The sequence below is a fragment of the Uranotaenia lowii genome, chromosome 3, assembly GCF_029784155.1.
Source record: "Uranotaenia lowii strain MFRU-FL chromosome 3, ASM2978415v1, whole genome shotgun sequence".
NCBI classification, from domain to species: domain Eukaryota; kingdom Metazoa; phylum Arthropoda; class Insecta; order Diptera; family Culicidae; genus Uranotaenia; species Uranotaenia lowii.
The window spans coordinates 10,609,674-10,634,990 of NC_073693.1; the positions used below are offsets into that span (position 1 = coordinate 10,609,674).

General features: G+C 31.5%; 1 protein-coding gene across 1 annotated transcript in view; it reads right to left on the reverse strand.

Moving 5' to 3' along the window:
* LOC129751793 (uncharacterized peptidase C1-like protein F26E4.3) overlaps nucleotides 1-19,681 on the reverse strand; it is a 28,795-nt gene extending 9,114 nt beyond the window's left edge. The window contains exon 1 of the mRNA XM_055747521.1: nucleotides 19,019-19,681. The gene's annotated coding sequence lies outside the window, so the exon portion shown is untranslated. The remainder of the gene's footprint in view (nucleotides 1-19,018) is intronic.
* Between the last annotated feature and the right edge of the window lie 5,636 nt (nucleotides 19,682-25,317).

Consider the following 25,317-nt stretch of genomic DNA (forward strand, 5'->3'; position numbering starts at 1 on the left):
CGGAACTCAATCTAAGCAAGCCCTTATGTTGCACATTTCCCTTATACAGTTTCCCTTCGTCGAGCGAAAGGGTGCCAACATTTCGCAAACATGTGCTTGGAAACAAACGGGCAACCAGCTGTCAAGCGGCATCCTAATAATAACAAGTGAGACGCTCAGTCTACAAAGTGCAGCACGGGAGAGAACAGAAAAATAAGTGATGGTGCGATCAACAATAAATTATACCTAAATCTGATAAACTGTGGCGTATAAAAACGACGATTTTAATCTCGGTTTTATGGGCCAGCAGCACATTGCCTTTGGTTGGACTTGAACTTGAACGATTTGTGTTTTGTAGACTGTCTTGTTGTCGATTGTGCGTCTGGAAACAGGAGGAAGTTGGAAATTATCGAAAGCAAATGATTGTTGTGTCTGGAAGTCTATTCCTTGAGCTATACATGGTTTGGTTGACAGAATTAACCTTCATCCACTCAAGATACAATTTTAATATGACACCTTTGAAATTTTGACGGCTTTCAACTTTTCAAGTGCATTCAATTAAAAAAAAATCGTACCCCTAACCAATCGATGAAATGAAATTACTTTTTTTATGGACGCTCCTAGAAAGCAGAGACATAAAATAGTTCCCAATGAGTTCTGCAATGTGAAATCGACAGACAAAACATCTAAAAAAGATACTTCGTAAAAAAAGCTGTAGATTACAAACTTCACTTATTGCATTCTTAACTGAAGATTATAAGTTTGCACATGTTAATTGTTTTCAAAATCAAGACCTAAAAAATAATGATTTTTTTTTAGAAAACTCGTACATTTCAACCAAGTCTATTAATCGTTAAAGTTGTATCAGTCACCGTAGAAAAATTTGAAGAAAAAAATATTGATGGGAAAACAACGTAGTTTTACACATTTTGACATCGTTATGTTCTTTAAATGAGGAACGAAGAATTTTTTTAAAATTTTTGCTATTTTCCAAACTTTTTGTCATTTTGTCTATCCGGATTATTTTTGCACCAGAAATTCAACTTGCACCTGGATTTTGAGTGATATTTTTACAAGAAATTTTTTAAAAAGAACCGAGAAAATGGCATATTAAGAAGAGAGGCTTTCATATCGGTTTTAGTGAAGTGATTACATGGGGGCTCCGATGCTGCACAAAAATATTGTTATCATAATTGGAGGTTCTACTTATTACATAAAGGAATTCATTCTCCATATTGAGATTTTTGCATTTACCTTGATTTTAATATCACGATTTTTTTTGCTTATATCACTATGTGAAAGTTGATCTGAATGACAGAACCTGAAATTAGCACAAAGAAATTTAATTTAAATTCCCAACTCCCAATGAAACCAAGAAACACAAGACGAAAGAATACAAATATTTGATAGGATTTGAAATTTGTTCAAATGTTCTCTGTTTCAATGAGCTATTCTCTGAAATCTAAATATGATGTTTTTAATCAAAGATTAGTTCAGAGTTGAAAATTGAATCTTTAAAAAAATTCAAAATTAATTAACTTTATCAATCAAACGTAGAGAAAAGTCAGCTTAAATTGACAAGACGATGAGAACAGGCGGATTGCTAACGAGATATTGTTGAATAAATTTATCATTAATGTTTTACTTTCATTACAGCAAAGAAGCTAAAGTGAAATAAGATTCTTTTAAGTGCAAGATCTTTGCGTTTTTAATCCAAAATATCCTAATGACTAGACTGTTATTCCCAGAAAGAATTCAACTGAAGCAGCTTCTAAATTGCCCTATAATGAGTTAGTTGTGCTAAACAGAAAACTAACGAGATTTTTATCTGCATTTTGATGCAAAATTTAAAATATCTGTAAATTATGGGCTGTGGAACTAAACACGAAGTTCGTTTGATGCTCAAATATGAACCTGTGAACTCAAAATATTAAAAACAAATCAAGTGTGTCTTTGATATCATATTTTTCGTATCCCGTTAAGTTTATTTTAATATTCACAATTTTTCTTGGGAATGTTTAACTTAGATTTTACATGAATCAACCATTTGAACCAAAATGAAGTTTTTCTGACTAGAGAAATTTGAATGGTTTTAAAAATTGACCTACTTTTTTGTTACATCGTAAGATATTTAGAGCCAAAGTTTCAGGAAATTGGTTATTGATATACAGTCAGTGACAAAAGTTAGCAATCATAAGAATTTTTCACTATTATTTTGGTTTTTGCTTTGTAAAATTGACGTTTTATGAAAGTATCTACACAGACTGAACCTTTTTGAGCCCTTGAAGGCTACTATGACATTTTTTTTTTGAAAAGCTAAGTGTGTTTAACCCATGTCATTTTTTATCGTTAAATTTAAGTGGGACAAAAGTAAGTAACTGTAGTGGAAAAAAAATTAAATTCATAAAAATTTAAATGGAAAACAGGAGGGTGCTGAATTGCTTGGCGCATGGCATCCTTCCAAATAAACGCAATTCAATCAATCAATCAAATGGAAAACAAGTCTAATCGTCATACTGAAAATAGTTTAAAACTATCAAATTTAGCATCTTTTTAAACTTCATGTAGCATTTTTAGAGCCGAGTCAAAAATCCTCACAAAAATAAAATTCTCAATAACAACATTGAACTAGAAAAAAAACAGTTAAGAAGACATGAGAATGTGCTTTATTGTCCAGAAACCTAGCTTAATAGGCATCGCAAAGCTATCATGCCCTAGAGGTGGTCAAATTCGATGCTAAAATTTGATAGTTTGAACTATTTTTTTAGTTTTGCCTATACGTTTTTACTTGTTTTACATTTGAATTTTGATTAATTTATTTCTTTTTTTCTCATACGGGTAATTACTTTCGTCATTAAACTTTCGCGATAAAAAAATCTTAGATTTCCATAATAATAAAAAAATGAGGTTAAATTATTTGCAGAGGACTCAATTGGTTATATTTTAAAACTGACCTCTTATATGTTGGAGATATCAAAACCAATATATATAGTTAACAATTTAAGCATCAATCTATGATATAAAGTTGTCGTGTAACGGTGTAAGTCTGAATTATCTTCAACAATGCTTGAACTGATGAAATTATTTTTTGAATATTCTGTATGCTTGAAGAGGCTTTTATCTAATAAAATAAACTAAGTTTGACATAAATTTTTCAGTTCGTATTCGTCCCAGGTCCCGGACAATTTTTTATAAAATCCTGGCAAAATCCGAGCATTGGAATTCAAAATTGATGATAAAAAACCAGAGCAATATCCGGGCAATATTTGTCAAAACCCAGAAATTACTCCACAAAAATCAAGAAAATAATTTAAAAATTTTTTTTTTAAATCAAAACTAATCGACAGAATTTGAATCGTTTTTAAGCTTTCAAAAACCTTTCATGATTATTTTCATAAAGCTTGCTCAAAAACATTTGTTTTGGAGGCAAAGATAAAAAAAAATTGCAACACAATTTGTTTTTTTTTGTTTGATTTGCCAAATAAAGCAAATAGATCCGGGAAAAATACGGGCATTTTTAAATGAAATCCCACTGTTCCCAAATTTTGTACCAAATATTCGGGCAAAACCAGAAAAACTAGACAATGTGGCAACCTTAGAATAAACACTTATTTGCATCAAATGTCGGCAAAAATATTTTTTTTAATTATTTTAATCGATTAAAAGTCATGCCATCCAATTTCCCTTCCATATTTTTTACACAGGCGCCCCGAGAAGAATGGCGCCAGAGCTAGCAAATCAAGGCTTGCTGACGCTTATTCTTTTGAGCGTCGCGAAGTTGCACAGTGGTCCAATTTCCAAAAAACCTGGCAAAAAGTATCGTTTCCTCATTTTTGCTTCTAAAACTAACTTAAATTTTTTAATAATCATATTTTCAACTAAAATAACATATTATTGCCTTATTTACCAAAAAAAAATCTTCTTTTAACGGAATTAATTGAACATTTTTAAGAGCTCAGTATGTGGTTCCAGTGTTAATATTTTCTAACAGTTTGCTGCAAAATTTTTCATTGCTTAAAAAGGTTTATTGAAGCTAAAATCTACTCAAATTTAGAACAAATAAAATTAAATCAAATCAGTTACATCAATTCCAGTTGAGGTGCTGAACATTTTTTCAATTTTCAATCAACTGTATTCTTTTTTAACAATCAAAATATGTAAGATTAGAGTTTCTAAACATATTCGCAAATATTTATCAAAAATTTGAAATAAACGTATGAAGGAGTTTATTTTTTCTAATATATTATTTTTTCTATGAAAGGTTGTTTTTTTTTAGCAAACATTTCATGTCAAAAGGAAAAAATATTCTACCTATATAGAATTTTCATATTCCACTCATTTATTTTATTGCTATATAACAAGAATTGTTTCTATTTATTTTAAATGTTCCAAAAAGTTTTCATGAACTTTGACCAGCAAATAGGTTCTATTAATCTATCAAAATCGGTAGAGTACCATCCGTAGAGAAACCGAGGTTTAACCGTGTTTGGCAAGTTATTTCTTATAACCCCGGAAAACTTATAAGTGAAAATAAACAAAAATTCATATTTTCATTGCCATAAAAGATTATATGTTTTTCAGGTTATTTTCGAGAAAACTGAATTTTAAGATCCAATTAGAAACTTATCTAATTCGTGATCTGAAAGATTCTGTCTATATTGAAGAAAAAGTACTTCTACTGTTTGGAACCGTTTTTCAAAAATGGCATAAATAAGCTGCCCATTTTGCAATATATCGTAGTTCAGAAATGTGGGAATGTATTCCACATAAAATTAGAGTGGAGATTTTTTTTAAAATCTCCAGTTGTTTTGTGAATAATTAGCACTTAAAAACTTTCAGCTTCATCTAAAAAACTAATTTTCATTCAAATAGGTGTAAAGTGTGCCTTGCGAAAATATAAAAATTAATGCAAAGCAGATACATTCATGATTTTATTATTTGTGCGTTATCCAAAGTAAGCAAATTTTTGTGAAATTTTTCAACAAAAATCAAATTTACTCTAGCTGAACTTCTAAACGAGTAAACTTATGATTATCATCTTCATGGTTTAGAGTAGCCTGAAAGTACCGAAACACGGTGAAATATATGGATAGGTTATACGGCAAAACCTCAGTAATTTAAGGGAAAAGTTCATGACATTTCATACACAAGCAAGTTTTGACATAAAGGGTTAATTCATTGAACTGAAACCCCTACTGCTTTTAAATTGACAGCGAGGAAGTTCAATCCAAAACAGGGAAAAAAAATTACGTTCAATTTGATCCTGATGTTTATCAAAGCTGAAACATTATAAGAAATGATAAATTGCACTCAAGGACATAAATAGCAGTTTCCATCACATCTAAAACGTCTACAAATTTCAACAAAGCCAAATAATCTAATCTAAAAGGCTACTGTCTAGGAAATTGATAAGTTCTTTAAATATTTTTAAGAAAGACCTGTTCTGCAGAACGCTACTGTGAAGGAACAGAGATTTCACAGTATAAAACACTAGCTGACAGTGTTCGGCATCGCTAACTGAAAAATTAACGCCGCTAGTTAAATCACTAGCTCATTCAAAGTTAGCGATCGCTAATTAAATACGCTAAATGTGCCGAAAAAGTTATCGCTTTTACCTTAAAGCGCTAATCGCTAACTCTTGATCACCATTATGCCCGAAGCGAATAACAAATTCTTCTTTTGTCACGACCTCCCCCCTTCGATTTTTCAAGGGGGAATAAATTAAGTTTTAAGTAATTCATTTAAAATTTGATAGCTTGATCGAATTTTCATACAATTATATAAGCAAAACCAAAACTGTCAAAGATGGGAATTTTATCACCTCTCTGTATTCTACAAATAAAAAAAATAATCGAATTCTCGAACAATTACAATAGCAAATGAACAGAATGTGGAAGATGGGAGCTATATTTTTTAATTTAAATTTTGATTGAAAATTTACTCGCTTCATCGGTTTTGTACAAAGAGATAGTATACAAATTTTTGTTGTTTTTGCATTATTTTACATTGTCCTCATTTAAAATCTTTAACCCGTTTTCCCCTTTTTCAAACTTGCAGGATCATTGTCAAACGTGAATATTTATACAATTTCTATAAGAACTTGAAACGAAGGCTACGACGAATTATTTACAACTTAACAATGTAAATTTATGTTATGGTGATTTTATCTTATTTTGATTTGAACTGATCTGTAAAATATTTAGAAAACTGCTTTGTGAAAAAATATCTCAACCATTTTAAAACAAATGCTGATTGAGTTTTATATTGTTTAACACCGTTTATTGTTATCATCTTCTGCAAATGTTGAGGAAAAAAGCGCTAAAAGAGAGAAAAAGGACACTAAATACTTCTTTCTTCTAACTCAAGTACGCATTCCTTCATTGAATCCAACTAAACAATCAGAATGATGCTCAAAGTCACCTTAACTTGATTAATGATAAGAAGTTTATTCTATCACTAAAAATTCGAGAGATTGTTACAAATATATTGGAGATAGCGGTATTCAATTAGTGGAACACAATTATAGCAGAACTTATTATTTCGCTAGATCAATCAAAACTTAGCGGCAAAATTAAACCGCTAATGCAAAGTTAGCGGACTAATTAGCGATTAGCGGATTAGCGCTTTTGTGCCGAACACTGCTAGCTGATCCCATACGAACTTCGTTTCGTTTTCAATTTAGAATATGTCATGAGCAGTTTGAATGAATGTCGATGTACAGGCATTTTCCAGCTGCAATTTCGAATGCATTTTTAGACAATAATTGCAAAAATGTTGATCACGTTATATGTACGTTCACTTTATCTGTCGTTTACTACTAAATTTGAAATCATGAATCAATTGACCGTGCCAAAACACCCCCGTTGATAAATTTTCGTTTCGATGCGATACAAACTCACGTAATTATTGCAAAGCAAATTTGAAAGTCAATAAAACCCCTTTTTGTCGTTTGATACAAATATTGAAATCGAAATTATTTGACAGTCCCAACCCCAATATTTAAACCGTGTATAAATTTCGACTCGATCGTTGCAGATGGCCTCTTTTCCGAACTTTGATCTCTGAAATCGATTGCCTTTCTTCAAAACTCGCGTGTTCAAATTTTCAAACCGATCCATTGCATAATAACGTCAATTTCGCAAAAAAAAAATAACAGTGAATAGTTAATATGGACGTTCTCTTTGGCCGACCCCTGACCCAATATTGGATAATTCGAATCAATTATTCGTCCTTAATAATTTCTATGTGCAAATTTTTATCTCAATCCGATGTATAATAACATCAATATCAAAACAAAAATTGAAAAATATTACCATATCGATGACCATGAAAAAAAAAACAGGACAGCAAAAAAGCAACACATTTCAGACTTCCTTAAAAAAAAAACATTTCAAAAAAGCAGGAAAAAATTACCAAAGTGTGAAACATTGTTAATAAAAAATGGCGGTCAATCAGTTGGAAGAACACTTTCCATCATTTCGAGCTCTAGAGATAACCCATATTGTTTTATACCTCAGCCTTTTCAAAGAAAATTATCAAAAAATGAAAAGTAGGTAAACATTGAATTTATTTTTAGAAATTAAAGACAAAAACAATAACATAGTGACAAAATATCAACAAAAAAAATCGGCATAACTATCCAGCTTCTTGCTTAAGTATATTCTCAGGTTGAAATGATGCAGCTAAAATGTTAGATTTCCTCTCTCTTTTTCATGTCTCTCTTAATTTGGAATTGTTTTTCTTATGCAAATGTGGTTTTTATCAAAAAGGAACAAAATTCAACAAAAATTTGGAAATTTGGCCCTTAAAAATAGGTAATTTATTTTTTTACTATCTGGATAAAAACTATATAGTGGTGATCCTATTTCTTAAAATAAAAAAATAACATGTTACAATTTCTAACTTCTGCCCATTACGAAGATCAAGGCTTTTTCTATTGAAACATATCGTCGTTTGTTGCAATGTAAAAAGATTTAAGCCAAAAAACTCGTTTCTTTGACTATTACTCTGGTCGGTATTTTGGACCACTAGGTTTCAATTTTGGACCACCCTTGGGACCTTCATATTTTGGACCACTCTTAAACTAAACATAACTTGAGCATATTGTTATTTGAATTTAAAGTTAAAAATCAACAATAAAATTGAAGCAATTTGGTATCCCCAATAATTCAAAGTTTTCTGTCTTCGAGGAGGAGTAAAAATTTTGAAAATATGACAATATTCTTTAGCAGTTATGATCTCATAACTTAGGCTGACATAACAAAAGGAAGCCAGCACTTGGCTATAGATAAATGTCGCATTATTTGGCAATAAATAAAGGTTCACGGAAAGGAAACAGCAAAAAAAAAAACATAATGAACACATTTGCCAAAAATGCTACAGCTGTGCAAATCAAATGAATCCATCCGCTTTGCTGAGCATCGAGTATCCATTTGAATTTCGTAGCAATTCACCTACCTCTTCTCTTAGACTGGTTGGCGGGGTCTCTCTCCTTCTGCTAAGTAGTAAATTGTTTAGGTGTGCACCGAAAATTCGGCAATAGGCCATAAACCTGCGAACCGCGAAATATTCGAAGAATTCGAAAAAACGATGGCAGGGAAGGAAAAAACAACCTAAAATTCTCTCGCTAAACAGCTGAATTGACGTGGATGCTGACTTGGCTGGGATGTCTACGTGCAGAATTCATGTGCGGTAGAATTGGAATTTGACTTTGAAACGCGCTCCCCAAACAAAGAAAGGTGAGTTCAGGTGCGCTAGGATGGCTTTGAAAAGTTTGTTTGAAAAATGACAAGTCTTCCAAAACTTTGGGAGCTAAACTGTGGTAACCTTGATAAATTTCTGCTTCAAGTAGCTAAGGTTTTCTTTGACGCGGTATGAAATCCGTTGTTGGACTTGGAATATTTTCACTCCAAAAACGTGTTGGAAAAATTTAAAATATCAAACCACAGAAAAAGCTTAATCTTATATATAAAAATGGAGGTGTTTTCTTTGTAACAACATCACGTATGAATGGTCGGTCGGAATGAAGTGAAATTTGGTATCCTAGGGTTTTTTGGGTCAGAGATGGTTTGTATAATAGTTCAAGGATCTCACTTTTTATGGAAGGTGGTCCCAATACAAATTCAACTTTATTTGTTACGATTTCCATAAGAATCTATTCGTGAGCACCGTGCAGTTAAGGACGTGTAGATGAACTTAAACATTTATTACGATTTATACTTTAGAAGGTAAAACGAAGTTTACCGGGTCAGCTAGTTTTTTATAAATAAAAAAAAATTAACATCGTTGAAAAAAACAGAAGTATTGAATTGTCACTCTAACATTTGCGGACAATAATTCCGTTTTGGGGATGTGAGCTCATAGTTTCGATTCAAGTAAGAGTGCTGATTCAACCGACAAAACAGACCTCTCGGACTAAGTGGTGGACTATTTTTAGGAGAAATTATTTCACACCTTCATCAACCACACCCGAGTCGCCAAAGCTCAAGATTGATTGATGGGTCCCCCCATTTCTTCGTATTGTTTCCCGCTAGATGAGCTAATCTGCCTCGAATCATTCACTCACTTATTCGCTTGATGTTCTTGAGCGACAAAAGAAGGTATCAAGCCAACAAATATTTATACCCACGAAAGCTCAAACAATTTTTGTCTGACCGCCATTTATGGCACATGTGTGAAATTCGTCACCGGGCTGCAGTTTTGCTACCGTTGCAATGATCAGACGCCATCGTCCAATCGTTAGTCGTCAGTAAACAGGTAAAATTTGCACTTTAGCGTGGCGACGAGGTGCAACATTCTTGGGGCTAAGTGTTCCATTATTGTTTACTGACGGTGGATGCGCGTGGGTTTTTTCCGTGTATCAAGCTGGAACGGTTAAAATTATAACCGACTTGGAACCACTCTCAAAGGTAAAATAGTATAAAAACCCTACTAGAAATAAATGATGATTTAAGAACATCCAAAACATTATGTCATACCACCTAAAATGTGTAATACGCATTAAGGGGCTTCAAAATTCTTCACCTTTTTGCAAAATGGTTCCACTTTCCGCTGACCGGTACTGTTTTGAATGTCGAACGACTAGGTCATTGAGCCGGGGGAGCGCAGTAGGTAAATACGAATACAGGCAAATATTTACGTCTGGAAACGTGTGACAAACCGATTGATTGTTGAGTGTGTGGGCTTTCGGTAAACATAATAATATCGTGAGTTCGGGAAGCCAATTTGCGCTTTCGCATACAGATTACAAAATGTGTTTGATTTTTAGCCAAACTTAAATAGAAGTTTCGAAAACATCGTCATTAGTGTTAACAAAAAATACTTTTAAAGCTTTGTATTATTTTCTGGAGCTTATTTCCAAAACATAAAAAGAGAGTTGCTCTACCGACTTTTGACAATCCTTTAAACCAAGATCTCTAAACAACATCTTTGCGATTTGGTTCGAAAAAAAAATCGAAATTCGAAAAAAAATCAACATATTCATTTGTTAATAACTTTTGAACAGATGAATGAAAATTAATGGAATTTTCAGTGATACTTAGTTATGTAATGTTTACATGTGCGAAATTTTATGACGATCAGTCATGTAGGTTTTGAGATTGCGTAACGTGAAAAGATTCAGTGACCACAATTGAAAAATCTAGGAAAGTCCCATTGAGAGACCCCAAAACAGCTGAAAATCAATAAGGCGACAAAAATTCATGTGGTAAATCGTTCTAGAAGTCCTAGAGGATCTAACAGTGAGCTAAACTTTTGATAAAATTAAAAATGATTAATTCTACAAAGGTATGGGAATTGAAAGGTTCAACAAAGCGCTATCCGAACCTTTCAATTGGAAAAGTATAGCCAACTTTCAGCAAAGATGGAAATTTTTTCTGTCTGATTCACATTCAAAAAAAAAAAAAAACAGACCAAACAGTAGGGATTAGAGAAAGATATGCAGAATATGAATCAAATTACATTAAAAATAAAATAAAATAAAAGTTGCATTCGTCAACACTGAAGATATATAAAATAGGATAAACGTCTATGGCAACGTTTGTTATTTTGGCAACACTAGGCAAAACAAACAAAACACTGCTGCTACGAAAAATTTATTTCGGATTCGGCCTCCGGTAGAAAGACGGATTGACACAGGGAGCACCGATTTTAAATGCTGCTGCTACGAACAAAATTGTTTCTGATTCGGCCACTGGAAGGAAAAGACGGAGTGGCTTTGAAAGCGCAGTTTTTTAAGGGGGGGGGGGGGGGGGGGGGGGTAGGGTTTAACACTTTCAAAAAATCGTTTTTTTTATTTTTTTTATTTTCTTATTGTTAAACATTTCAAGAATGTTGAGTCAAATTTTCAAGTCAATTGAAGCAAACTGTAGAAATTATAGGCCTTTATCTCCTCCTATCTAATACTGCAAGAAAGCAAGAGCAGAAACTTCAAACGCGTTTTTCTCGAAAGCACATTTTTAAAGTCCGTGGACATCGTCATTTGAAAACAACTTATCCGATTCTTTTCAAATTTGGAACATATTTTCTACATATAAAATATCAGACCCCAACGTTTTTCTTTTTTTTTTTTTACTTTGGGGAGATTTTACAGATAAAAAATGGCGGATTTTTTCGTGAGAAATCGTTGTTTTTACTTCAAACAGCCACAAAAATTTCATAAAAAAATTTTTAAGTTAAATAAAAACGTTCGGGTCTAGAAAAACATCTATTAAAAATATTTTGCTCTGTTTTTTTTACTTCAGATGATTCTGTGCTGAGATACAGTGTCCACCGCAAATCCTGTTTTCTAAAAGGCATCCTCGAAAGTGCTCCGTCACCGGCTCATTTTTCAATATTTTTCTAAAATATAACTAAATGTTCTTTTAACAATGCTTTGTATAATGCAAAAAATTTTAATACATTTGTTTGAACGATAGCTCTAGAAAAAAATCGTGAAAATGGTGTTTTTTTTACCCGTTAGACCCTTGTTTGTTTTGGTATGGCTTTCCGGTGGAAAAAGACAGAATTGGCTTATGAAGTTGATTTTTTAAATTTGCTGCTGATTCTTTGTTTTGAATTGGTGTTCCATAATTTTGGTGTTTTATTCTATTTCACCGTCTTCAATTTTTTTTTGTTTCATAAACTTTCGTTTTTTTTCTACTCTGATTCGTAACTATTAAGTTTTTTTCTATAACTTACTTTTTTCCGTATTTAATTTTTTTTGTTAGTTTAAAGTTAAAAAAATAAATCAAACATTTCACAAGGTTATTCTTTTACAATATTCCTACCCTTTTTAAGTTTTAGACGTGTTTATATATCTGTTAAATTTTCTTTTCTCAGACATTTTCATCAGCTTTTTTCGCCGTTTTTTGCATCCTGTTTTAATAATTTAAGTTTTTTTATGCTTTTCTCATTTTCCATATTTCTGGCTATTATTTTGTGATTTTGTTTCTTTTAATTTTTATTTTTATTTTAAATTTATAGTCAATCAAAGATATTGTTTTCTAACATCATTTTCGGGACTATCCATTGGATTTGTAGACGAGAATATTCACACCATGAAATTTATTCTTAGTCATTAAAGTTCATTAGTTTGAACAATTAATAACTTGAACATTCGCTGTTTTCTTGATAAATATTATCTCGTAATATAATACTAATTTTATTTTCATTTGCTTTCAAACTTTGCAAGCATTTTGAATTTGTTCTATTTTTTTTCTTTTATTAAAATGATTTTTTTTTTAATATGAACCCCTTTTTAATAGAAATCTTTCAATTTTTCAAAGCCTTAATAATTTTTGTTACATTTAGTCATATCAACTTCATCACCCATTCATTTCGCAATCTAAATACTCCAGAGTTTTTATTTTACATTTTGGTTATCGCCTCATAATTTTTCTTCTAATCTACTTGTTATAGCCAATTTTTTTTATATAAATTAAAACTCAATCAATAATTATTGTCAGCTCTTCGTCATAATCTTTAGTGTTAGTTTTCACTTTTTTTGTTAATTTGGAACTAAATTGTTTTATTTTAACAACCGTTTTCGTAGAACTTCATCCTTCCTGGTTTTGAAATCAATAAAATTTCACTGCGAAGAACAAATACAATTTTTCCTATTTATTTTGTTCCTGGAAAAGGCAGTTAAACGAGCTAGTAGACGAGACAAGAGAGCCTGGACAAACTCTCTAGCCGAAGAGGGAGAAAGAGCCGCCGCCAATGGAGATATTCGATTACCAGGGCTGTAGGAAGAAGCGACTCATGGGGGGGGGGGGGGGGGGTTTGGTCACTGATTTTTATCTATGATTTTTTGCCCAACAATTCACGAAAACAACCAAAATTAAAAGAAATTATATTTGTAACTACATATATGGATATTTATTTTCAAGTACTTAAAAGTTTTCGTATTAAATTGTAACTTTAGAAAATTGGTCCTAAACCTAAAAGGTGAGCTGAATTCGCTTTCATCGATGGTAAAATCAATGAACTTGTTAAAGAGTCTGGTAGATCAAATTTAGTTGATTTCGGCATAAAATAAGCTTTTTTAGGAGAGTTTTTCATTTCTTAAAAAAATTATTTTCTACTCAAATCAAATAAGCCCAATCTTCCAAACTATTTTTCAAATTCAAAGATTTTAACCTTTGATGAAAAGAAATTAAATTTTCCAAAAAAAAAGCGATTAAAATTATTAGATTTTCGAATCAAACTTTTTTGATGCAAACTTGAACGAAATCAATGATTTTAGTATGAAATTTGGCTTAAAAAAAATTGCCATACATTGCGGACCAAATACGAGGTTTCTCGTTTTTTCGCTTGGCGCTAGTATGCTAATGTTATGAATCTAATCTAAATCTACAAAATGTAACACAACACAGTATTTTATTCGTTGGTTTCTGAAACATAAAATGACACATTTTGATGTCCTTAATGTGTTAATAATGTTGAACAATACACTGGAAAATAGAGATTTTTTTTAGCAGATTGTTTAGGTCAATATTTTTTTTAACAGTAAATATTTTTCATAAAGAATCAATTCCATAATGAAAATCTTCTAGATGATTTTTTTTTTTCAAATTCGGGTTTTGATGATAAAACAGAAAACTCAAATTTTATCTTTTATTTATGATTTTCAGCTGAATTGTGTTCACAAACTAATTTTGTATAAAAATTTGAAATCTGAAAATTTAACCTTAAGGGGCCGTTCAAATATTACGTAACGCAATTTTCGATCATTGCGTAATACAAAAGTTTGTTCTTCACATCCTAGTCTACCATTTGGAGGGTGAGCTCCCTGATTTTCAGACATTATGCAATTTTGGGACACCCTAGTGTTTATGCTCTTCTTATTCTAACTTTAACGAGATAAGCTTTAAAAGCTGATTTCGACCTTCTTCAAGGCATAGTCCTTAAACTTTCAATACATCAGCAATTTATGGATAACATTTTATTCAAGCTTTAAATTTCCATTGATGATCAAATCTATGTTGAAAAGTTTGAAATGATTACCGTCAACTCATAACGAATTATCTTAACATAATTCTCTAAACTACCTTTACTAAGGTGGCCTTTAATCGTTTGTTAAAACTTTATAAATTCTTCCAAGTAAATTAAGTTGTTATGTGTTGTGACATTGTACGTTAGACTGAATAGATTTGGGGTCATTTTTGAATTTCTTAACCCCTGAAGTCTAAAAAGCTTTGTCTTGGTCCAAAACTCATCCTTTATTTTTTACAGGATTTTTTAAGTGAGTAAATTTGAACTTTAAGGTTTGCTAGGGAAAATTTAATATTTTGTAATAAAAAAAATAAATATCGTTACCACCTTATGTTCCAGTGAGAGATGTGTTGGGTGTGGTAGACCTAGACTATATGATCGAATTATACCTTTATCTTAAATCTTTCGATCTCCGCGTTTAAGTATCCCTTTCCTCTTTTTCTTTTTTATTTTTGTGTATCGTAGTTTTGAATAATGAACGATGAACTCAATACTTGAATCCTTAAAACAAATAAATGGACAACATTGTTAAAAATCTTTGTTAATTAAACTTAAGCAACTGTTGTACAAAAAACTAATAGTCTCCCGGCTCCGTTAAACTAAATGGTTTGAGCCGTTTCAAATAAATGAATTTAAAAAAAAAACTTCGTCCAAGACCGTAAATGCGTATCTTATTAGGAAAAAAGTTATTAGATGTTGAATGGTGGCATCTATAAATTGGCACAAAAACCATGAGCTGACTATTCTACAGAAGAAACAAAAATGATGTTGATTTTCCAGTTCAAACTAATGAATGTTCCCGTACAAATCTAAAAATTCAAATATACTCATGTAAAGGTTACTTAAAAATTCTGCAAAAAAACCATGGATAAGTTTTGAACCAATACAAAGCTTCTTAGGGTTTGAGAAATTCAAAAATGAACCCAAATCGACTCAGTCTAATAGTACATATCATGAACTGAAAAACTGCAGTTGTAAATTGATATCATCGTATTTAAAATTCTGATAAAGCCATCTAGAAGAGTGAATTATGTTTTCCAAGACATAATGGATTTCATCAAATATTGAAGAGAACCTCAAAATGACTCTAATCCATATTTTAATGAAAAAATTTCCACCACTTTACCATCCCTGCTGTGGACCACCGATAGACCACGCCATCCAATTTATTAGTCAAAACAAGCATTAACTCGAATCACGTTGCGCCTTACCAGTGTTTTTAAACGCCCATCATCATCATCATCATGATCATGATCAGCATCACGAGACCATTTCACGCATCGGCGACAGAAACGCATGGTTAGATGGCATGGGACCAGAGTAAAAATAAGAGCTTGAAATCACGCGACTTAAGAAGTAAAGCGATAAAAACCAAAACAAACCGCAACGAAAAGATGAAGCAAAAGTCGGTCGCTGCCCAAGAGATGAAATGAAAACAAACGAAAATCGTGAGTGACGTGAAATATTCCCGCACGACAAATTAGTACCCAGTTGGTGACGTTCTGTTCTGTTAATAATAGAACAGGGGTTTCAGTTTGTCAACGTCGTCGTCGTCGTCTCAACATCTTAGATGACGAGAGGTGAAAAAAAGGAAGTCTGAAGATTTGGGATGGATTTGCAATCTTTGGAAGACACATGTTTTACGCCACTTTTGGATCTGTTTTGAATCCTTTGTCAACACACCAAGTAACGAAATTTTACTGAAGAAAAAAAAATCAGTGTATAGGTCTGTGAATTTAAAAAGAAAACCATGTTTTTATTTGAAGCACTAAATGTTCTCTAAATAGTGCAGTCTGAATGAAAAAGCAATTTTGAGAAATTATGACAGATATACATAAAGCTGACTTAATAATAAAATTCTCAAAATTTGGATGGCATCCAAACGAGCCACCGAACAATTGTGATATGTTAGTTGTATTTCTATTTGATCAAAGATGATTCACGTTTTCCAAGAGTGATCTCCACAGATAATGATATTTCCGTATGCATGAATGGAATGGCTTGTGTGTTGTTTGCAAACTCTTGAAATTGCAATTTTCTTCGGCAAATAATTTGCCCCACTCGGCCATAAATTATCCTCTCTTATTTACTCTTGTGGAATAGCAAAATTCGAATCAAATGAGTTTATCAGCTATCCATCCGGGCCGTAATTATCACTCAATGGCTCGGTGACTGACTCAGTGGCTAAAAATAACGACCATGATGAAGTCCATCATCTGCCTGATTTGTATTGTTTCAAATCCACTTTCAGTTTTTCCCTGCTGTGTCCACCATGGAGCTCCCCATCTCTAACAAGATATCACCTTACACCTTAATACACCTTACCTCTCTGAAGTTTCTCAAAAACAACAATTTCAGAAAACGTGACTCAAGGTGCGCAGATCTAAACAAGGTAGGAATCCGCAAAACAAAATTTCCGATGCGTTTTTCTTCATATGTTCTTCATATGTTATTTTCAACCCTTCAAATTTTAAAAATATTTTATCTAGCGTTATCATAGATTACACCTCCCTCAACTTTATTACTGGCTTTTCAATTCCAAAAAAATCATTGAAATTATTTATGAAATCTACATTTCTCTGTTGTGAATGGTTATCATTTTTCCCTTAAAATATTTTTTGTCTTAATTGTTTAAGAACAATATTTGCTTTTCGTTTAAAAGAGTAAAAATCAGATTCATCGTACACGAATTGATCAGTTTCATATCAAGAAGCTGCAATCTACCGATTCCAATCTTACACGTTTTTAAAACAAGTTTTGAAAGTTTTAGATTGTCAGTATAATTGGGATATTGTTTGATAATATTTAGTACATTTACTTAATGTCCAACGTTTCGGCCATGATCTTGGCCATCATTAGAAAATTTCTAAAATTTACTGTTTGGAAACTATATTCAAATTTGAACGAGAAGCCAGAACGTTCACAATCTACATAAGTTAGACCGCTGCAAGCTTTCTATGGAAAGAAATGAATCATCCTAAAGGATAAAAATCCCGGAAAAAAAACTTGCTATGGAAAATTTCAAATTTATAAACTTTAACTCCTCCCAGAAGGGTTGGGGATGAATAAACCAACTGGTTTAAAATCCCAAAAAAAAAACTCCCACAACTTTCTTTGCATGTTTTTACAACCTAAAACATCTCCGTAAATATTGGATGTGATTTGTTCAGTTAGATTCAGCGTTGGATTTTGTATGAAAAAAAAAAAAACATCAATGAAAATAAACGAAATAATTATCACTAAATTTCCTGACGTTTTGAAAGGTGTAGCAAAGCACACCATCTCAGCTAATGTAAAATGAATATTTAACAACGTAGACAGTTCTCCACATGTCGTTTAAATTTTATTTATCTAGAGCTCCAAAAACCTCACATGTCAGTTGCATTTTTTGCGGACGCAAAGTTAGTAGAAGATAGCGGGGAAAACCATTTACTGGTACGAGGAAAAAGGAAAAACTTCCTTGATACTGTTCTCATTTCATATTGAGGGTTCCTTAATCCAAAAGCTTGTCCTTTTATTAATTTGTTTTGGTGTAATAAATTCGTTTGCTCTATCATGGTTGGCTTACCAGATACTTTTAGAAAAAGTATCAGCTGAAATAGTTCATCGAAAGTAATAAAATATGAATAATGAAATTTGTTTAAAAAATTTAATTACCAAGAAAACTTCCAACACTTCTAGAAGTGACAGCTGTCACATCTTTCAAAAACGTTGTAGTTCAGAAAATTTTAAATTCGAAATTTAAAGAAAGTTATTATATTTTTTGCCCGCTGCTTTCGATCATCTATCATATTTATTTAATTTAACTTGTTCATTCATTCATTGTTTGGTTGAAAATAGTTTTTTTCAGTTTTAAACTGTAAAAACACGAATTTTTCCATGTTTTGCTGCTTAAAACTAATATAATAGAGCCAAATTGAAAAAAATTATGCTAATATAAGGTTTTACATCAATTTTGACTAAATTGAAATAAAAATTAAAAATAAAAAAGTGACAAAAAAACCGTTCGATTTTGGCAACATAAAATTTACGGGCGTGTTGCCAAAATACAATTTTGGTTATGGGAATTATGGTATCAAAACCTTCAAAACGGGTTTAATTTAATTTGAAATTTTATATTCAGATCTGAATTTCGATGACCAAGTGAGAAAATTTTGAAAAAGTGTAGCAGAATTTTGGACTTGAGGTTGGGGTTTTCAGGTTTTTGCGTTAGTTTTTTAAGTCCAGCTTGTTACTCTTGATTAACCTTACTCTATTATCGTAATTTGGTTCTGAATTTGAAATTTTGAGTGTAGAGTAGAATATCTCGCTTGCTGTTTAGGATCCTCATGAGGGGGGGTGGGGACTAACCCCCAAGCCTCCCCTCCCCCCCGTTCTTACGGCCATGCTATGAGTTTAATCTTACAAACCACTCAATTTCAAAACCTTTTGGTCAAAAACTTCACAACCGGATGTGTTCCAATTTTGTTAATTCTAAAAGCCGTTCATCATCTTTCACTGCCACTGCTTTTCGTTTGATTTTCCAATTCACTGATAGTGTTTGATAAAACGAAAAATGTTTTCCTACCTATAGCAGATTTCACAGATTAAACGCCGTTTCTCGTTTTCCCGCAAACTTCGGTGGGACACCACTTTTATCCTGCTTGTCGAGACTCGTCAAAAATTCTTCAGGTCGAAGCAATTTGTCACTCGCACTTTTCTTATCTCGGTTTGAATAAGCGAGGAAAAAACACCATTCACCATGCACTTTTTCTTTTCGATTTTCGTTTTGCCTTCTTCTGCCCAACTTCCCAAGCAATAAGAGGGAAAACCAATTTCCCAACTCAAAACTATCAAAGGGATTTCTTAACGGATTTTTTTTTCTTTAAATTTTTGCACTTCCCAAAAGTTGTTCACATTTTTTCTTCTGATTTTGGGATTACGATTCCGATTTTCTTTTGCTCACACTTCAAAAACAGGGAAAAGTTGATAACGATTGGGAAAACCGTGTGATAGTTGTTTCGGCACTTTGAATTTTCGCGGCGCCCGATTTCCGATTCTTGTTCCCGGTCGTCGTCGTCGTCGCCTTTTGGGGGACACCAAAATTTTGCGTTCCGTTCGGTTTGCCGTTCGCGATAGGACTGAATCGGTTCGGTTTGCAATGTTGATCAAAATCCGTCCTAAGCCGGTATCTTTCGGTCGTCCGTCGTCGTCGGCTCGGCAAGTTTGTGGTTTGTTGTCGTTGGCTCGACTGAGAATTTGCACAACTCGCACCAACTGCTTATAGAGTTGGGGAAAGAACTCAGTCGGGCAGTGAGTGACCCCGATTAATTTGCGCGGTTTTCGTGAGCTACTATGCTGCTCAGAGCAGCTTGCTAGGAAACGTCGTTTCTTGGTCAGAAATCGAAAGAAAAATTATAACAATTATTGGGATGCAAATTTCCTAGAAAATGCCATGACTAAGAAGTCTTGCTCTGTTTGTTAGGTTTTTTTTATATTTTCAATTTCTTACTGAGATCGTCAGCGTTAGCTCATAAAATTTGAGTGCAAGCGCCCACTCACTGTTATTGAGTTACCGGTGAGGGGAGAAAGTGTGGATAGCTTAGCTCAGAACAATCGTCATCGAATCATCCCCCCATTCCGCCGTTCTCACTCGAGGAATTCACATCGGTCGGATGCGTGCTTCGGGTTTTATACTTCGATCGATGACGCAGTCCCTAGTTCGGTGGATTCATTCAAGTCAAGTGAATGGCGCGAATCGATGAGAAAAACCGACAACGATGACGCAGCCGTGTCGCCGCAAGGATACAAGATGCTGCGTGGGAAACGGAAGGAAGGAAGGAACTTTTTGACATGTGTTTGTTTCACTGCTTGCTAGATGATTGGAATGTGCTCTAGAATAAGTCATGGATAAGACGATGACTAAGTCAGATAAGAATATTTTGATCAGCGAGAGTTCTTCGGAAAACAAACTGAAGACGGTTTCGAATCGATCATTCATTCTGGAATGGTTTTCGAGTGGGTGCTCGCGATTCCTGGGAAAACAGTGATAAGGGAATAATTTTTCGCTGACTCGTGGATTATTTGCAGGGACACGTAATTCTGGGATGAGGTAACTGGGTCTATTTTTGAATGCGCATCAGACTCGGTTCAATAGCTTAATGAGAAATGAACAACAGCTGCTTAATTGAAAAAATACCAAATTTTTAAAAAACATGAAATTAGAAAAAAAATTATTAAATGAACAAAATTCTCAAAAAGACAAAAGAAACAAACAAATAAGAAACTTGACAAAATTGAAACCTAAGTCGAAGAAAAGGAAATTATAGAAAAAGTTAACGAAACTATAAAAAATAACAAAATTGAATTAATGGAGACACTGACAAAAGGCTCAAGAAGACGAAAATGATAAAAATTAAAAATAAATATTTGGCAAAATTGACAAACGAAACAAAAATGCCATACTGACAAAAAAGGTCACTTCCACCAAAATAATAAAAAAAAGTGGAAAGAAAAAGATTGTGAAAAATTATAAAAAAATACAAAACTTACAAAAATGACAAAAATGACAAAAATGACAAAAATGACAAAAATGACAAAAATGACAAAAATGACAAAAATGACAAAAATGACAAAAATGACAAAAATGACAAAAATGACAAAAATGACAAAAAATGACAAAAATGACAAAAATGACAAAAATGACAAAAATGACAAAAATGACAAAAATGACAAAAATGACAAAAATGACAAAAATGACAAAAATGACAAAAATGACAAAAATGACAAAAATGACAAAAATGACAAAAATGACAAAAATGACAAAAATGACAAAAATGACAAAAATGACAAAAATGACAAAAATGACAAAAATGACAAAAATGACAAAAATGACAAAAATGACAAAAATGACAAAAATGACAAAAATGACAAAAATGACAAAAATGACAAAAATGACAAAAATGACAAAAATGACAAAAATGACAAAAATGACAAAAATGACAAAAATGACAAAAATGACAAAAATGACAAAAATGACAAAAATGACAAAAATGACAAAAATGACAAAAATGACAAAAATGACAAAAATGACAAAAATGACAAAAATGACAATAATGACAAAAATGACAAAAATGACAAAAATGACAAAAATGACAAAAATGACAAAAATGACAAAAATGACAAAAATGACAAAAATGACAAAAATGACAAAAATGACAAAAATGACAAAAATGACAAAAATGACAAAAATGACAAAAATGACAAAAATGACAAAAATGACAAAAATGACAATAATGACAAAAATGACAAAAATGACAAAAATGACAAAAATGACAAAAATGACAAAAATGACAAAAATGACAAAAATGACAAAAATGACAAAAATGACAAAAATGACAAAAATGACAAAAATGACAAAAATGACAAAAATGACAAAAATGACAAAAATGACAAAAATGACAAAAATGACAAAAATGACAAAAATGACAAAAATGACAAAAATGACAAAAATGACAAAATGACAAAAATGACAAAAATGACAAAAATGACAAAAATGACAAAAATGACAAAAATGACAAAAATGACAAAAATGACAAAAATGACAAAAATGACAAAAATGACAAAAATGACAAAAATGACAAAAATGACAAAAATGACAAAAATGACAAAAATGACAAAAATGACAAAAATGACAAAAATGACAAAAATGACAAAAATGACAAAAATGACAAAAATGACAAAAATGACAAAAATGACAAAAATGACAAAAATGACAAAAATGACAAAAATGACAAAAATGACAAAAATGACAAAAATGACAAAAATGACAAAAATGACAAAAATGACAAAAATGACAAAAATGACAAAAATGACAAAAATGACAAAAATGACAAAAATGACAAAAATGACAAAAATGACAAAAATGACAAAAATGACAAAAATGACAAAAATGACAAAAATGACAAAAATGACAAAAATGACAAAAATGACAAAAATGACAAAAATGACAAAAATGACAAAAATGACAAAAATGACAAAAATGACAAAAATGACAAAAATGACAAAAATGACAAAAATGACAAAAATGACAAAAATGACAAAAATGACAAAAATGACAAAAATGACAAAAATGACAAAAATGACAAAAATGACAAAAATGACAAAAATGACAAAAATGACAAAAATGACAAAAATGACAAAAATGACAAAAATGACAAAAATGACAAAAATGACAAAAATGACAAAAATGACAAAAATGACAAAAATGACAAAAATGACAAAAATGACAAAAATGACAAAAATGACAAAAATGACAAAAATGACAAAAATGACAAAAATGACAAAAATGACAAAAATGACAAAAATGACAAAAATGACAAAAATGACAAAAATGACAAAAATGACAAAAATGACAAAAATGACAAAAATGACAAAAATGACAAAAATGACAAAAATGACAAAAATGACAAAAATGACAAAAATGACAAAAATGACAAAAATGACAAAAATGACAAAAATGACAAAAATGACAAAAATGACAAAAATGACAAAAATGACAAAAATGACAAAAATGACAAAAATGACAAAAATGACAAAAATGACAAAAATGACAAAAATGACAAAAATGACAAAAATGACAAAAATGACAAAAATGACAAAAATGACAAAAATGACAAAAATGACAAAAATGACAAAAATGACAAAAATGACAAAAATGACAAAAATGACAAAAATGACAAAAATGACAAAAATGACAAAAATGACAAAAATGACAAAAATGACAAAAATGACAAAAATGACAAAAATGACAAAAATGACAAAAATGACAAAAATGACAAAAATGACAAAAATGACAAAAATGACAAAAATGACAAAAATGACAAAAATGACAAAAATGACAAAAATGACAAAAATGACAAAAATGACAAAAATGACAAAAATGACAAAAATGACAAAAATGACAAAAATGACAAAAATGACAAAAATGACAAAAATGACAAAAATGACAAAAATGACAAAAATGACAAAAATGACAAAAATGACAAAAATGACAAAAATGACAAAAATGACAAAAATGACAAAAATGACAAAAATGACAAAAATGACAAAAATGACAAAAATGACAAAAATGACAAAAATGACAAAAATGACAAAAATGACAAAAATGACAAAAATGACAAAAATGACAAAAATGACAAAAATGACAAAAATGACAAAAATGACAAAAATGACAAAAATGACAAAAATGACAAAAATGACAAAAATGACAAAAATGACAAAAATGACAAAAATGACAAAAATGACAAAAATGACAAAAATGACAAAAATGACAAAAATGACAAAAATGACAAAAATGACAAAAATGACAAAAATGACAAAAATGACAAAAATGACAAAAATGACAAAAATGACAAAAATGACAAAAATGACAAAAATGACAAAAATGACAAAAATGACAAAAATGACAAAAATGACAAAAATGACAAAAATGACAAAAATGACAAAAATGACAAAAATGACGAAAATGACAAAAATGACGAAAATGACAAAAATGACAAAAATGACAAAAATGACAAAAATGACAAAAATGACAAAAATGACAAAAATGACAAAAATGACAAAAATGACAAAAATGACAAAAATGACAAAAATGACAAAAATGACAAAAATGACAGAAATGACAAAAATGACAAAAATGACAAAAATGACAAAAATGACAAAAATGACAAAAATGACAAAAATGACAAAAATGACAAAAATGACAAAAATGACAAAAATGACAAAAATGACAAAAATGACAAAAATGACAAAAATGACAAAAATGACAAAAATGACAAAAATGACAAAAATGACAAAAATGACAAAAATGGCAAAAATGCCAAAATGACAAAAATTACAAGAATGGCAAAAATTACACAACCTTGATAAATATTGTTCTTTTTGACACATTTTCATTTTGTTTTATTTTGTACTAGCTAACCCGGTAAACTTCGTTTTACCCGTTGCTTAATAAATCGTTGGAAAATGTTTGGAGTTCTTTAACTTCTTTGTAATCGCGAATCAGTTTTCATGAAAATCGTCTTCAAGTTGTTCGAGTTTTTTCCCGTTCCAAGTTGATTTTGTATAGGAGCCCCCTTCCTTAAAAAGTGAGATTCTTGAAACTATTATACAAACCATTTCTGACCCGAAAAACCCTCGGATACCAAATTTCACTTCATTCCGACCGACCATTCAAACGTGATGGTGTTACAAAGAAAACGCCTCCATTTTTATATATAAGAAGATGAGGAAAAGAGATAATTTTGTATGGGGACCCCCCTTCCATAAAAAGTGAGATTCTTGAAACTGTTATACAAACCATCTCTGGCCCGAAGATACCAAATTTCACTTCATTCCGACCGACCATTCAAACGTGATGGTGTTACAAAGAAAACGCCTCCATTTTTATATATAAGATTGTGATTTTGTTTTTCCGTGTATTTTTGAATTTTCCGTATTATAGATGTTTGTTGTTTCAGTAAGTTTACTCTGAACCTGAATCTTAGTTCAAGTTGTAGCCTGTTCTTATTTCAATAGATTCGTTTCACTAGCCAAGAGTTAAATCAATCGCTTCTATACCAATCGCGAAAAAAGCTATCTGCATTTTTTCCTGCAGAAAAATTCCACACGCGCCTGAGACTTATCTCTTGCATATTTTACACCTCTCGTCTTGCAATTCTCCACCAATTCGTGCAACCCATAGATATCAGCTCTCCTCCACGGAGATGAAGTCATTGCAAATTTACGAGCAAAAAAGCCATCAACGGAACAACCATCGGCGAAACAAGTTTAAACGCTCATAAGTAACGTGTGTCAATGATTTTTTACTACCATTTTGTATATTGT